General features: G+C 53.3%; 1 long non-coding RNA gene across 1 annotated transcript in view; it reads right to left on the bottom strand.

Annotated features, from left to right (window-relative positions):
• Positions 1-4,234, bottom strand: part of LOC118496907 — an 8,151-nt gene extending 3,917 nt beyond the window's left edge. The window contains exon 1 of the long non-coding RNA XR_004899466.1: positions 3,987-4,234. This is a non-coding gene — a long non-coding RNA (uncharacterized LOC118496907). The remainder of the gene's footprint in view (positions 1-3,986) is intronic.
• Between the last annotated feature and the right edge of the window lie 10,330 nt (positions 4,235-14,564).

Here is a 14,564-nt window from a genome sequence, read left to right as displayed (position 1 = left end):
TCTCGTGGGCATACGCTCGCTTCACGAGTCAATCCCAGTTCCTCAGGGCTTTCCGGTGACGACCAGAACCCATACATGCCTCCTTCAGGCGTGACATTCCAGCCAAAGTCTCGGTTAACAAAACCACTCTTAACGACTGGTCTTACTGGGTTTATGCAAAGAAACCTTATATTATCGCTCACTCCTTCAGAATGCCAAATTCTGGAGGGATCAGGTAGGGAGAAAAATACAAAGCGTGAAGGAAAATCCTTTTCCTTCTGATATCCACCGGGCTTCTCAAAACTTTCCTACAGAGTGTGAAGTCTCAACCTTCCCTGGAATCCTCAATTTCCCTTTCAGAGCAGATACAGAGCGAAATCCAACACCTAGAGTTCCAGAATAATACACAGGTAGAAGCATTCTCTTGCACCAATGCGTCCATTGGTGCCTCGCAGAGACATGCTCCTTCAGGGCCGGTCTCTTGGCAGAGACGTGCCCCCTTTGCCCCTGGCTGAAGCACTCGCCAGCCCCAAATGAGCCCTCCTGGGTCCCGAGTGGCAAAGGCATGCCCCCCAACCGGTTACAGGTGACCTTTCCTAGGTCTTCGGGTACAGGTTTCTGATCAGAAACAAAACCAATGTGAGAAATTTGCTCTTGTTTCATGAAACCATAAAACAAGTAGTTCAGGTTTCCTCTACTCCAGGTTTAAAACTTTCACAACCTTTACACATAATTTTCGCATCCAGATTTAACCCTCATTCTCTCTTAACCGTGGATCCTTTCCCCTTTTGCGACGGGGGCACTCATTCCCCCAGTGCCCCTCCTCCTTGCAATGGGCACATTGATTACGGCCTGGTGCGCCTTTCTTCTCCGTAGGGCCCCTTTTGCCCCTGGCCCAGGGGCGGGCACCCGATGAGTTTCCCTTTTCTGCCCTAGGGCCCCACTTCTTTTGGTTTCCCTGGGCTAACTCCAAAAACACGGTGGCCCGTGTTGCCTTCCCTGCTTCCCGGGCATTGTGGACCTGAAAGGCTGTGTCCACTAGCCGGGAGGAGCTCATTCCCAGTACTCCGTCTACACGCTGAAGGTTGTTCCTGATACCCGGAGCACCCTGCCCAATAAAAGTCATGTTTACCATTCTCACGTTCTCTGGTGCCTCTGGATCAACGTCAGGGCATTTCCTACATGCCTGATAGATCCTCTCTAGAAATTCAGAAGGATCCTCATCTGGCTTCTGCTGGAGAGTCTGTATCATATTCAGACTCCTCTGCTTGGGCACTCCTTCCCTAAGTCCTTCCAATATGCACTTTCCATAGTGTCTCAAGGAGGTTAAGCCATGTCTGACTCCTATATGAGGGATTGGCATTCCTCCAGTTCAGTGAGTGGGAAGTGGAGAACGGAGTATGAGCCCAACAGTAGCCAGCGGGCTGGCCTTCTTCATTTATTCCGCCTACCGGGTATTGCCTCAAAGGGTACTGGCTGGCTAGCCCTCTGGAGGCTCCCCGGTTATAGGAGGTGCCCTGGCGAGTTCCGGAGGGTGAGACACATTGCTCAGCGGGTGGAGGCGGAGCAGTTGGCTTTACGGGACGAGACAGTACTGAGGTGGCTCCCACTGCCTGTGCAGGGGGAGGCACCCCAGCAGTGGTAGTTCTCTTCCCACGGGAGGCTGGAGGTGTAGACACCTCCACCAGCTGGGAAGGTGGTGGCCTCTCAGAGGCCCCTCCCACCTGCGGAGGGTGGTGCCCCAAGGCCTCACCCTGCGGAGGGGGCCAGGCCCCTCCCTCCTACCCAGGGTGGTGCCCCAAGGCCTCGCCCTGCAGAGGGGGCCGGGCCCCTCCCACCGGCAGAGGGTGGTGCCCCGCGGAGACGCCCCCCACCCACACGGGGCTGGACGGAAGCAAGGCACAGGCACCTCCCACCTGCTGGGGCACCGGGACTCCAAGAGCCGACCCCCACCCATTGCGGCTGGGGTGCCCCACAGGCAGGCGGTGCGCGGGCCCCTCCCACCCGTGAAGGGGGCGGCAGAACGCAGGATGCGCCCACCTGTAAAGATGGCGCCGGCCAGCCGGCTCTCGGTTCGAGAGCCAAGGGGTCCCCTCCCATATGCTGGTGAGCATAGCTAAAGGAGCCAACTCGCGAATCTGTGGTGGAGGCTTCCCCCGCCTGCAGGGGCTGGGGAGTCGTGGCGGCCCCCACCTCTTGGGGCGGTCGCAGCACCACTGGAGTTGCCCCTGTCGGCGAGCTCCCATTCCCTGGGTTCAGAGCATTAATGAGGTTTATCTCCTCATTCTCTCTCTCTTCCTGTGTTCGACTACCAGGGAGGGGTTCTGAGACCACTTTTCCCTTCTGGACCATCACACGCTCCCCTGTCTCTGGCGCCAAGCTGTTGTGCAATAGTATAAATGCATTAAGACAGTATACCTCTTCCGATAGTTCATGCCGCCTGCAATACTGTTTCAGTCTAGCAGTGATGCAGTAACTCAAAGAACCATCCACTGGCCATCTCAGCTCATCACCCAAAACATAAGTAGGCCACACCGTGTTACAAGAAGAAGCCATTAACTGCTTAGTCAAGGGAATCTTGTATGTCGACTTAACACAGTAGTTCTCCCAATCCCTTAGGATTCTACCCAATGGGCTCCACTTAGGGACTGGCTCAGAAGTACTCTTACAGTTCCGACAAAGCAAGCAAAAGTTCAAACAAAGCAAGCAAAGGTTACAGATGGCGTAAAGACCAGGTATTTCCAGATCCACTATCCAAAATTCCCGCTCCATTATTCCAAAAAGAAACAAAAAAAACCCCACTCAGAAACCAAGTTTTCAACCAAAACACTTCCACGTCTCTGCTCTCTCCCCCCCGTTTCATTTCCTTTTCACCTTTCCAGGCGTCAAAGGCGGCGCATTCGCCCTCAGGAGGAGTGCGGAGAAATGAAGTCTCACTCTCTCGCACCTGAGGCGGTCGGTCTGCCCCGGACAATTTTCGCCCCATCTGGGTCGACGAAACCTGTTTCGGAACAAACAAGGGGGGCCTGGGATGATATACTATTACTGAAAGAAGCCCCCAGGTCCCTTAGGTCCGCCGCCAGAGGAAAGACGGCCCTCAATGCCAGAGATTCGTGAAAAGGGAAGGAAATGTTTATTTGATGCTATACTAACTTAAAGTAGTGACCTAATGTCTTTACCGAAATCCCAAAGTCCCTTAAAGCACCCACAAACAGACACAGTCCTTCCTTCCTCCCCCCTTGGCCCAGTCCAGAGTACCGTATCTCCTAAAGCTGCGGGGCTCCCTACTCTGGCAAAGGCACGTGGCCCTCTCTCCCCGGACCACGGGAGTCCCCACTCCGTCAAGGCCGCGTGATTCTCTCCCTCAGGGCCGCGAGAGTCTTCACTCTGCTAAGGCTGTGTGGTTCTCTCTTGCAGGGCTGCCCATGGCTCTCCCCGCGTCAAATGGCTGCCGCGTCTCGGTTTAAATCCCAGCGCCAATCTCCCTCTGAAGCCCCATTTCTGACTCCTCTCCCAATTGGCTACCGCTGCCAGATCCTGGGCGGGTGTGGCCCTGTGGTGTGGAGCCAATTATCTCCAGGCCCTTCTGGATCTTGTTACCGATCCCTATTTGAGGCTCCCCTCTTGGCTGCACCCTGTTACAATCCCTCCTTTCAGATTTGCACCCACTTTACATTCTTATAAAGGACAATGGACGAAGGTCTCATCTTCTTGTAACTGCTTCCGGCTGGAAATGGACGTTGTCCTACCCACCCATGGGTCAGGGGTGCCCTGAAAGGGGGTGGGGGATGCAGCCTGGAGGGAGTCCTCCCTGGAAGGGGAAGGACCTTGCAGAATCCTGGTCAGTTGGCTGTCACCAGGAAGCCTCAGGCTCGGTGTCCAACGGCTGGCATTACTGGACCGTTGGCACCCTGGTCATATTCTGGAGGTGACAGATTTGGAAAAAGGTGGGAGGCACAATTAAATCATAACCACTAAATGACAAAGGCAAGGGCTTAGGTAAGGACTGGCTTATCAGGAGGAAGGTGTACAAGGCACGCTACGCCTATCCGAAACTCCTGTGGCCCACTATACTTTACTCGGGCTGAGGGGAGTATGTTAGGGATTTCCCTCCTTTCAGATGTCTGGGCCTTTCCTGTCCAAGCCATCAAGACAGAAAAGGCAAAATTAGTTCTAAAGTGAAGCCCACGGATCGCCCGAACCCTTCACCAGCCCAACCACATAGTTCAGCCGAACCGTTGAATCTCAGGGGGCCATGATGAAACTGGGCTCCTTAAGTGAGGCCTGTATTACCGTCAACCACTCAGGTAATGAGGTTCTAGGCATATGCCCTACAAAAACAGAAGAACACACAGGTCAATTTACACACAAGTTCCCAAGCCGGTCTCTGTGCCTGTGAGACTGTCTTTTGGGAAGACGTCTTGTTACAAGGCCCTTGCCACAATGATATTTAACAGTGGCAATTTGACAGATCCTTTGTGCCTGTAAATCGAAAAGCAAATTTTCAAGACCGTTGGTTGCGCCACTTCTGATGTTCAATACTGAGTATTGTATTTTCCTCCAACCATAGGTTTTCTCCTTAAGGTCACCCTCACTCTTATTAAAGGGGCTACTTTGGGCCCCGCTTTTAATTTTGATTGTTCGTTTGCATAAACACACCAAGAGCAGCCTGGATCACTTGTGATCCTTGAGTCTACCTGGCTGGAACTCACACAGGGAGCCTTTAGATTGACTTCTCAGTCCGCCCGCCCCACCCTCCCTTGGGGCACGGAAGCGGAGCCACACATCCGCCATCTGGCTTCGCCTGTGCCAGTTGTGTCACACTCAAATCCTTGAGGCTTCCGTTGTGCTTACAGGTTCCCTTTGGCCATCTTTCAGGAAAGCAACCTTCGTTCCTTCCCTGGAAAGACTGCCATGAACCACACAACCAAACACAAAGTACCAGGCTTTTCTCGTGGGCATACGCTCGCTTCACGAGTCAATCCCAGTTCCTCAGGGCTTTCCGGTGACGACCAGAACCCATACATGCCTCCTTCAGGCGTGACATTCCAGCCAAAGTCTCGGTTAACAAAACCACTCTTAACGACTGGTCTTACTGGGTTTATGCAAAGAAACCTTATATTATCGCTCACTCCTTCAGAATGCCAAATTCTGGAGGGATCAGGTAGGGAGAAAAATACAAAGCGTGAAGGAAAATCCTTTTCCTTCTGATATCCACCGGGCTTCTCAAAACTTTCCTACAGAGTGTGAAGTCTCAACCTTCCCTGGAATCCTCAATTTCCCTTTCAGAGCAGATACAGAGCGAAATCCAACACCTAGAGTTCCAGAATAATACACAGGTAGAAGCATTCTCTTGCACCAATGCGTCCATTGGTGCCTCGCAGAGACATGCTCCTTCAGGGCCGGTCTCTTGGCAGAGACGTGCCCCCTTTGCCCCTGGCTGAAGCACTCGCCAGCCCCAAATGAGCCCTCCTGGGTCCCGAGTGGCAAAGGCATGCCCCCCAACCGGTTACAGGTGACCTTTCCTAGGTCTTCGGGTACAGGTTTCTGATCAGAAACAAAACCAATGTGAGAAATTTGCTCTTGTTTCATGAAACCATAAAACAAGTAGTTCAGGTTTCCTCTACTCCAGGTTTAAAACTTTCACAACCTTTACACATAATTTTCGCATCCAGATTTAACCCTCATTCTCTCTTAACCGTGGATCCTTTCCCCTTTTGCGACGGGGGCACTCATTCCCCCAGTGCCCCTCCTCCTTGCAATGGGCACATTGATTACGGCCTGGTGCGCCTTTCTTCTCCGTAGGGCCCCTTTTGCCCCTGGCCCAGGGGCGGGCACCCGATGAGTTTCCCTTTTCTGCCCTAGGGCCCCACTTCTTTTGGTTTCCCTGGGCTAACTCCAAAAACACGGTGGCCCGTGTTGCCTTCCCTGCTTCCCGGGCATTGTGGACCTGAAAGGCTGTGTCCACTAGCCGGGAGGAGCTCATTCCCAGTACTCCGTCTACACGCTGAAGGTTGTTCCTGATACCCGGAGCACCCTGCCCAATAAAAGTCATGTTTACCATTCTCACGTTCTCTGGTGCCTCTGGATCAACGTCAGGGCATTTCCTACATGCCTGATAGATCCTCTCTAGAAATTCAGAAGGATCCTCATCTGGCTTCTGCTGGAGAGTCTGTATCATATTCAGACTCCTCTGCTTGGGCACTCCTTCCCTAAGTCCTTCCAATATGCACTTTCCATAGTGTCTCAAGGAGGTTAAGCCATGTCTGACTCCTATATGAGGGATTGGCATTCCTCCAGTTCAGTGAGTGGGAAGTGGAGAACGGAGTATGAGCCCAACAGTAGCCAGCGGGCTGGCCTTCTTCATTTATTCCGCCTACCGGGTATTGCCTCAAAGGGTACTGGCTGGCTAGCCCTCTGGAGGCTCCCCGGTTATAGGAGGTGCCCTGGCGAGTTCCGGAGGGTGAGACACATTGCTCAGCGGGTGGAGGCGGAGCAGTTGGCTTTACGGGACGAGACAGTACTGAGGTGGCTCCCACTGCCTGTGCAGGGGGAGGCACCCCAGCAGTGGTAGTTCTCTTCCCACGGGAGGCTGGAGGTGTAGACACCTCCACCAGCTGGGAAGGTGGTGGCCTCTCAGAGGCCCCTCCCACCTGCGGAGGGTGGTGCCCCAAGGCCTCACCCTGCGGAGGGGGCCAGGCCCCTCCCTCCTACCCAGGGTGGTGCCCCAAGGCCTCGCCCTGCAGAGGGGGCCGGGCCCCTCCCACCGGCAGAGGGTGGTGCCCCGCGGAGACGCCCCCCACCCACACGGGGCTGGACGGAAGCAAGGCACAGGCACCTCCCACCTGCTGGGGCACCGGGACTCCAAGAGCCGACCCCCACCCATTGCGGCTGGGGTGCCCCACAGGCAGGCGGTGCGCGGGCCCCTCCCACCCGTGAAGGGGGCGGCAGAACGCAGGATGCGCCCACCTGTAAAGATGGCGCCGGCCAGCCGGCTCTCGGTTCGAGAGCCAAGGGGTCCCCTCCCATATGCTGGTGAGCATAGCTAAAGGAGCCAACTCGCGAATCTGTGGTGGAGGCTTCCCCCGCCTGCAGGGGCTGGGGAGTCGTGGCGGCCCCCACCTCTTGGGGCGGTCGCAGCACCACTGGAGTTGCCCCTGTCGGCGAGCTCCCATTCCCTGGGTTCAGAGCATTAATGAGGTTTATCTCCTCATTCTCTCTCTCTTCCTGTGTTCGACTACCAGGGAGGGGTTCTGAGACCACTTTTCCCTTCTGGACCATCACACGCTCCCCTGTCTCTGGCGCCAAGCTGTTGTGCAATAGTATAAATGCATTAAGACAGTATACCTCTTCCGATAGTTCATGCCGCCTGCAATACTGTTTCAGTCTAGCAGTGATGCAGTAACTCAAAGAACCATCCACTGGCCATCTCAGCTCATCACCCAAAACATAAGTAGGCCACACCGTGTTACAAGAAGAAGCCATTAACTGCTTAGTCAAGGGAATCTTGTATGTCGACTTAACACAGTAGTTCTCCCAATCCCTTAGGATTCTACCCAATGGGCTCCACTTAGGGACTGGCTCAGAAGTACTCTTACAGTTCCGACAAAGCAAGCAAAAGTTCAAACAAAGCAAGCAAAGGTTACAGATGGCGTAAAGACCAGGTATTTCCAGATCCACTATCCAAAATTCCCGCTCCATTATTCCAAAAAGAAACAAAAAAAACCCCACTCAGAAACCAAGTTTTCAACCAAAACACTTCCACGTCTCTGCTCTCTCCCCCCCGTTTCATTTCCTTTTCACCTTTCCAGGCGTCAAAGGCGGCGCATTCGCCCTCAGGAGGAGTGCGGAGAAATGAAGTCTCACTCTCTCGCACCTGAGGCGGTCGGTCTGCCCCGGACAATTTTCGCCCCATCTGGGTCGACGAAACCTGTTTCGGAACAAACAAGGGGGGCCTGGGATGATATACTATTACTGAAAGAAGCCCCCAGGTCCCTTAGGTCCGCCGCCAGAGGAAAGACGGCCCTCAATGCCAGAGATTCGTGAAAAGGGAAGGAAATGTTTATTTGATGCTATACTAACTTAAAGTAGTGACCTAATGTCTTTACCGAAATCCCAAAGTCCCTTAAAGCACCCACAAACAGACACAGTCCTTCCTTCCTCCCCCCTTGGCCCAGTCCAGAGTACCGTATCTCCTAAAGCTGCGGGGCTCCCTACTCTGGCAAAGGCACGTGGCCCTCTCTCCCCGGACCACGGGAGTCCCCACTCCGTCAAGGCCGCGTGATTCTCTCCCTCAGGGCCGCGAGAGTCTTCACTCTGCTAAGGCTGTGTGGTTCTCTCTTGCAGGGCTGCCCATGGCTCTCCCCGCGTCAAATGGCTGCCGCGTCTCGGTTTAAATCCCAGCGCCAATCTCCCTCTGAAGCCCCATTTCTGACTCCTCTCCCAATTGGCTACCGCTGCCAGATCCTGGGCGGGTGTGGCCCTGTGGTGTGGAGCCAATTATCTCCAGGCCCTTCTGGATCTTGTTACCGATCCCTATTTGAGGCTCCCCTCTTGGCTGCACCCTGTTACAATCCCTCCTTTCAGATTTGCACCCACTTTACATTCTTATAAAGGACAATGGACGAAGGTCTCATCTTCTTGTAACTGCTTCCGGCTGGAAATGGACGTTGTCCTACCCACCCATGGGTCAGGGGTGCCCTGAAAGGGGGTGGGGGATGCAGCCTGGAGGGAGTCCTCCCTGGAAGGGGAAGGACCTTGCAGAATCCTGGTCAGTTGGCTGTCACCAGGAAGCCTCAGGCTCGGTGTCCAACGGCTGGCATTACTGGACCGTTGGCACCCTGGTCATATTCTGGAGGTGACAGATTTGGAAAAAGGTGGGAGGCACAATTAAATCATAACCACTAAATGACAAAGGCAAGGGCTTAGGTAAGGACTGGCTTATCAGGAGGAAGGTGTACAAGGCACGCTACGCCTATCCGAAACTCCTGTGGCCCACTATACTTTACTCGGGCTGAGGGGAGTATGTTAGGGATTTCCCTCCTTTCAGATGTCTGGGCCTTTCCTGTCCAAGCCATCAAGACAGAAAAGGCAAAATTAGTTCTAAAGTGAAGCCCACGGATCGCCCGAACCCTTCACCAGCCCAACCACATAGTTCAGCCGAACCGTTGAATCTCAGGGGGCCATGATGAAACTGGGCTCCTTAAGTGAGGCCTGTATTACCGTCAACCACTCAGGTAATGAGGTTCTAGGCATATGCCCTACAAAAACAGAAGAACACACAGGTCAATTTACACACAAGTTCCCAAGCCGGTCTCTGTGCCTGTGAGACTGTCTTTTGGGAAGACGTCTTGTTACAAGGCCCTTGCCACAATGATATTTAACAGTGGCAATTTGACAGATCCTTTGTGCCTGTAAATCGAAAAGCAAATTTTCAAGACCGTTGGTTGCGCCACTTCTGATGTTCAATACTGAGTATTGTATTTTCCTCCAACCATAGGTTTTCTCCTTAAGGTCACCCTCACTCTTATTAAAGGGGCTACTTTGGGCCCCGCTTTTAATTTTGATTGTTCGTTTGCATAAACACACCAAGAGCAGCCTGGATCACTTGTGATCCTTGAGTCTACCTGGCTGGAACTCACACAGGGAGCCTTTAGATTGACTTCTCAGTCCGCCCGCCCCACCCTCCCTTGGGGCACGGAAGCGGAGCCACACATCCGCCATCTGGCTTCGCCTGTGCCAGTTGTGTCACACTCAAATCCTTGAGGCTTCCGTTGTGCTTACAGGTTCCCTTTGGCCATCTTTCAGGAAAGCAACCTTCGTTCCTTCCCTGGAAAGACTGCCATGAACCACACAACCAAACACAAAGTACCAGGCTTTTCTCGTGGGCATACGCTCGCTTCACGAGTCAATCCCAGTTCCTCAGGGCTTTCCGGTGACGACCAGAACCCATACATGCCTCCTTCAGGCGTGACATTCCAGCCAAAGTCTCGGTTAACAAAACCACTCTTAACGACTGGTCTTACTGGGTTTATGCAAAGAAACCTTATATTATCGCTCACTCCTTCAGAATGCCAAATTCTGGAGGGATCAGGTAGGGAGAAAAATACAAAGCGTGAAGGAAAATCCTTTTCCTTCTGATATCCACCGGGCTTCTCAAAACTTTCCTACAGAGTGTGAAGTCTCAACCTTCCCTGGAATCCTCAATTTCCCTTTCAGAGCAGATACAGAGCGAAATCCAACACCTAGAGTTCCAGAATAATACACAGGTAGAAGCATTCTCTTGCACCAATGCGTCCATTGGTGCCTCGCAGAGACATGCTCCTTCAGGGCCGGTCTCTTGGCAGAGACGTGCCCCCTTTGCCCCTGGCTGAAGCACTCGCCAGCCCCAAATGAGCCCTCCTGGGTCCCGAGTGGCAAAGGCATGCCCCCCAACCGGTTACAGGTGACCTTTCCTAGGTCTTCGGGTACAGGTTTCTGATCAGAAACAAAACCAATGTGAGAAATTTGCTCTTGTTTCATGAAACCATAAAACAAGTAGTTCAGGTTTCCTCTACTCCAGGTTTAAAACTTTCACAACCTTTACACATAATTTTCGCATCCAGATTTAACCCTCATTCTCTCTTAACCGTGGATCCTTTCCCCTTTTGCGACGGGGGCACTCATTCCCCCAGTGCCCCTCCTCCTTGCAATGGGCACATTGATTACGGCCTGGTGCGCCTTTCTTCTCCGTAGGGCCCCTTTTGCCCCTGGCCCAGGGGCGGGCACCCGATGAGTTTCCCTTTTCTGCCCTAGGGCCCCACTTCTTTTGGTTTCCCTGGGCTAACTCCAAAAACACGGTGGCCCGTGTTGCCTTCCCTGCTTCCCGGGCATTGTGGACCTGAAAGGCTGTGTCCACTAGCCGGGAGGAGCTCATTCCCAGTACTCCGTCTACACGCTGAAGGTTGTTCCTGATACCCGGAGCACCCTGCCCAATAAAAGTCATGTTTACCATTCTCACGTTCTCTGGTGCCTCTGGATCAACGTCAGGGCATTTCCTACATGCCTGATAGATCCTCTCTAGAAATTCAGAAGGATCCTCATCTGGCTTCTGCTGGAGAGTCTGTATCATATTCAGACTCCTCTGCTTGGGCACTCCTTCCCTAAGTCCTTCCAATATGCACTTTCTATAGTGTCTCAAGGAGGTTAAGCCATGTCTGACTCCTATATGAGGGATTGGCATTCCTCCAGTTCAGTGAGTGGGAAGTGGAGAACGGAGTATGAGCCCAACAGTAGCCAGCGGGCTGGCCTTCTTCATTTATTCCGCCTACCGGGTATTGCCTCAAAGGGTACTGGCTGGCTAGCCCTCTGGAGGCTCCCCGGTTATAGGAGGTGCCCTGGCGAGTTCCGGAGGGTGAGACACATTGCTCAGCGGGTGGAGGCGGAGCAGTTGGCTTTACGGGACGAGACAGTACTGAGGTGGCTCCCACTGCCTGTGCAGGGGGAGGCACCCCAGCAGTGGTAGTTCTCTTCCCACGGGAGGCTGGAGGTGTAGACACCTCCACCAGCTGGGAAGGTGGTGGCCTCTCAGAGGCCCCTCCCACCTGCGGAGGGTGGTGCCCCAAGGCCTCACCCTGCGGAGGGGGCCAGGCCCCTCCCTCCTACCCAGGGTGGTGCCCCAAGGCCTCGCCCTGCAGAGGGGGCCGGGCCCCTCCCACCGGCAGAGGGTGGTGCCCCGCGGAGACGCCCCCCACCCACACGGGGCTGGACGGAAGCAAGGCACAGGCACCTCCCACCTGCTGGGGCACCGGGACTCCAAGAGCCGACCCCCACCCATTGCGGCTGGGGTGCCCCACAGGCAGGCGGTGCGCGGGCCCCTCCCACCCGTGAAGGGGGCGGCAGAACGCAGGATGCGCCCACCTGTAAAGATGGCGCCGGCCAGCCGGCTCTCGGTTCGAGAGCCAAGGGGTCCCCTCCCATATGCTGGTGAGCATAGCTAAAGGAGCCAACTCGCGAATCTGTGGTGGAGGCTTCCCCCGCCTGCAGGGGCTGGGGAGTCGTGGCGGCCCCCACCTCTTGGGGCGGTCGCAGCACCACTGGAGTTGCCCCTGTCGGCGAGCTCCCATTCCCTGGGTTCAGAGCATTAATGAGGTTTATCTCCTCATTCTCTCTCTCTTCCTGTGTTCGACTACCAGGGAGGGGTTCTGAGACCACTTTTCCCTTCTGGACCATCACACGCTCCCCTGTCTCTGGCGCCAAGCTGTTGTGCAATAGTATAAATGCATTAAGACAGTATACCTCTTCCGATAGTTCATGCCGCCTGCAATACTGTTTCAGTCTAGCAGTGATGCAGTAACTCAAAGAACCATCCACTGGCCATCTCAGCTCATCACCCAAAACATAAGTAGGCCACACCGTGTTACAAGAAGAAGCCATTAACTGCTTAGTCAAGGGAATCTTGTATGTCGACTTAACACAGTAGTTCTCCCAATCCCTTAGGATTCTACCCAATGGGCTCCACTTAGGGACTGGCTCAGAAGTACTCTTACAGTTCCGACAAAGCAAGCAAAAGTTCAAACAAAGCAAGCAAAGGTTACAGATGGCGTAAAGACCAGGTATTTCCAGATCCACTATCCAAAATTCCCGCTCCATTATTCCAAAAAGAAACAAAAAAAACCCCACTCAGAAACCAAGTTTTCAACCAAAACACTTCCACGTCTCTGCTCTCTCCCCCCCCGTTTCATTTCCTTTTCACCTTTCCAGGCGTCAAAGGCGGCGCATTCGCCCTCAGGAGGAGTGCGGAGAAATGAAGTCTCACTCTCTCGCACCTGAGGCGGTCGGTCTGCCCCGGACAATTTTCGCCCCATCTGGGTCGACGAAACCTGTTTCGGAACAAACAAGGGGGGCCTGGGATGATATACTATTACTGAAAGAAGCCCCCAGGTCCCTTAGGTCCGCCGCCAGAGGAAAGACGGCCCTCAATGCCAGAGATTCGTGAAAAGGGAAGGAAATGTTTATTTGATGCTATACTAACTTAAAGTAGTGACCTAATGTCTTTACCGAAATCCCAAAGTCCCTTAAAGCACCCACAAACAGACACAGTCCTTCCTTCCTCCCCCCTTGGCCCAGTCCAGAGTACCGTATCTCCTAAAGCTGCGGGGCTCCCTACTCTGGCAAAGGCACGTGGCCCTCTCTCCCCGGACCACGGGAGTCCCCACTCCGTCAAGGCCGCGTGATTCTCTCCCTCAGGGCCGCGAGAGTCTTCACTCTGCTAAGGCTGTGTGGTTCTCTCTTGCAGGGCTGCCCATGGCTCTCCCCGCGTCAAATGGCTGCCGCGTCTCGGTTTAAATCCCAGCGCCAATCTCCCTCTGAAGCCCCATTTCTGACTCCTCTCCCAATTGGCTACAGCTGCCAGTTTCTGGGCAGGTGTGGCCCTGTGGTGTGGAGCCAATTATCTCCAGGCTCTTCTGGATCTTATTACGCATCCCTATTTGAGGCTCCCTTCTTGGCTGCACCCTTTTACACTATACTTTGGATCTAGGAATACTTAAAGATGTCCTGGAGTTTTCCAAGCCTCTCCTCATTTGTTTCAATTCTTGTTTATTTTTTCTTTTCTGGTTGAATGTTTCGTCTTCCTTCTGGTCCACACCATTTATTTGAGTCTCTGTTTCCTTGATTTTAGTCCATGTTTCCTTCCCATTCACTATTGGTTCCCTGTATATTTTTCTTTATTTCCCTTAGCATATCCTTCAGTTTTTCATCTAATTTGTGACAAAATTCAACCAATTTTGTGAACATCCTGATTACTGGTGTTTTGAACTGTGCATCTGCTAGGTTGTCTATCCTTTCATCACTTAGTTGTATTTTTTCTGGAGCTTTGATGAGTTCTTCCTTTTGAGCTGGATTTTTTTTTTTTTTTTTTTGGTCTTGCTGTACCTGTTACATAGTTAAGGGTGGAGCCTTAGGTGTTCACTAGCGTGGGGTAACCCCCATCACTGCCTTGTGATGCTGTATGTAGGGGAGGTGTCCAAGAGGGAACAATGGAGCTTTCTCTGCTCTCTGCTGGATTTCAGCCATCTCCCCCACTACCCCCAAGCAAGTTGGGCTCTTTTGGTGATAATTTCCGTGTGGGTGGGCTTGTGTATGCTCTAAGATCCTGTGGGCCTGTCCAATGAACTCTCCTATGAGGCTGGGGCTTTCCCCCGCTGCTGCCTCATCCCCCACAGGTGTTTTCAATCAGCTGTTTGAGTCTTTATTTCCCCACACAGGAGCCCTGGGTTGCACAATCTGTTTAGCTCCCCAGTGATTTCTCCCAGTTTATCTGCATATAAATGTAGGATCACCCAATCTGCACCACCTGCTGTTGCCTTACCAGCCGGCTGCAGCCTTGGTCACCCTGCTCCACAATCTGCTGCCTCACTGGGTCTGCCAGGTGCCACCTTGCTGAGACCCCTCTCTGCCTGGCTGCCCATCTCTGTCCCTCCTACCGGTCTTGATGAGTGTGTCTTCTTTAACTCCTTTGTTGTCGGACTTCCATACAATTCAGTTTTCTGTCAGTTCTGGTTGTTTTTTATTTTCAAATTTTTGTTGTCCTTATTTTGGTTGTG

This window comes from Phyllostomus discolor, chromosome 9 (genome assembly GCF_004126475.2).
Source record: "Phyllostomus discolor isolate MPI-MPIP mPhyDis1 chromosome 9, mPhyDis1.pri.v3, whole genome shotgun sequence".
In the NCBI taxonomy this organism is placed as follows: Eukaryota; Metazoa; Chordata; class Mammalia; order Chiroptera; family Phyllostomidae; genus Phyllostomus; species Phyllostomus discolor.
Note: the sequence above shows the minus strand (reverse complement) of the source record. Positions and strands in the feature narration are given on the sequence as shown.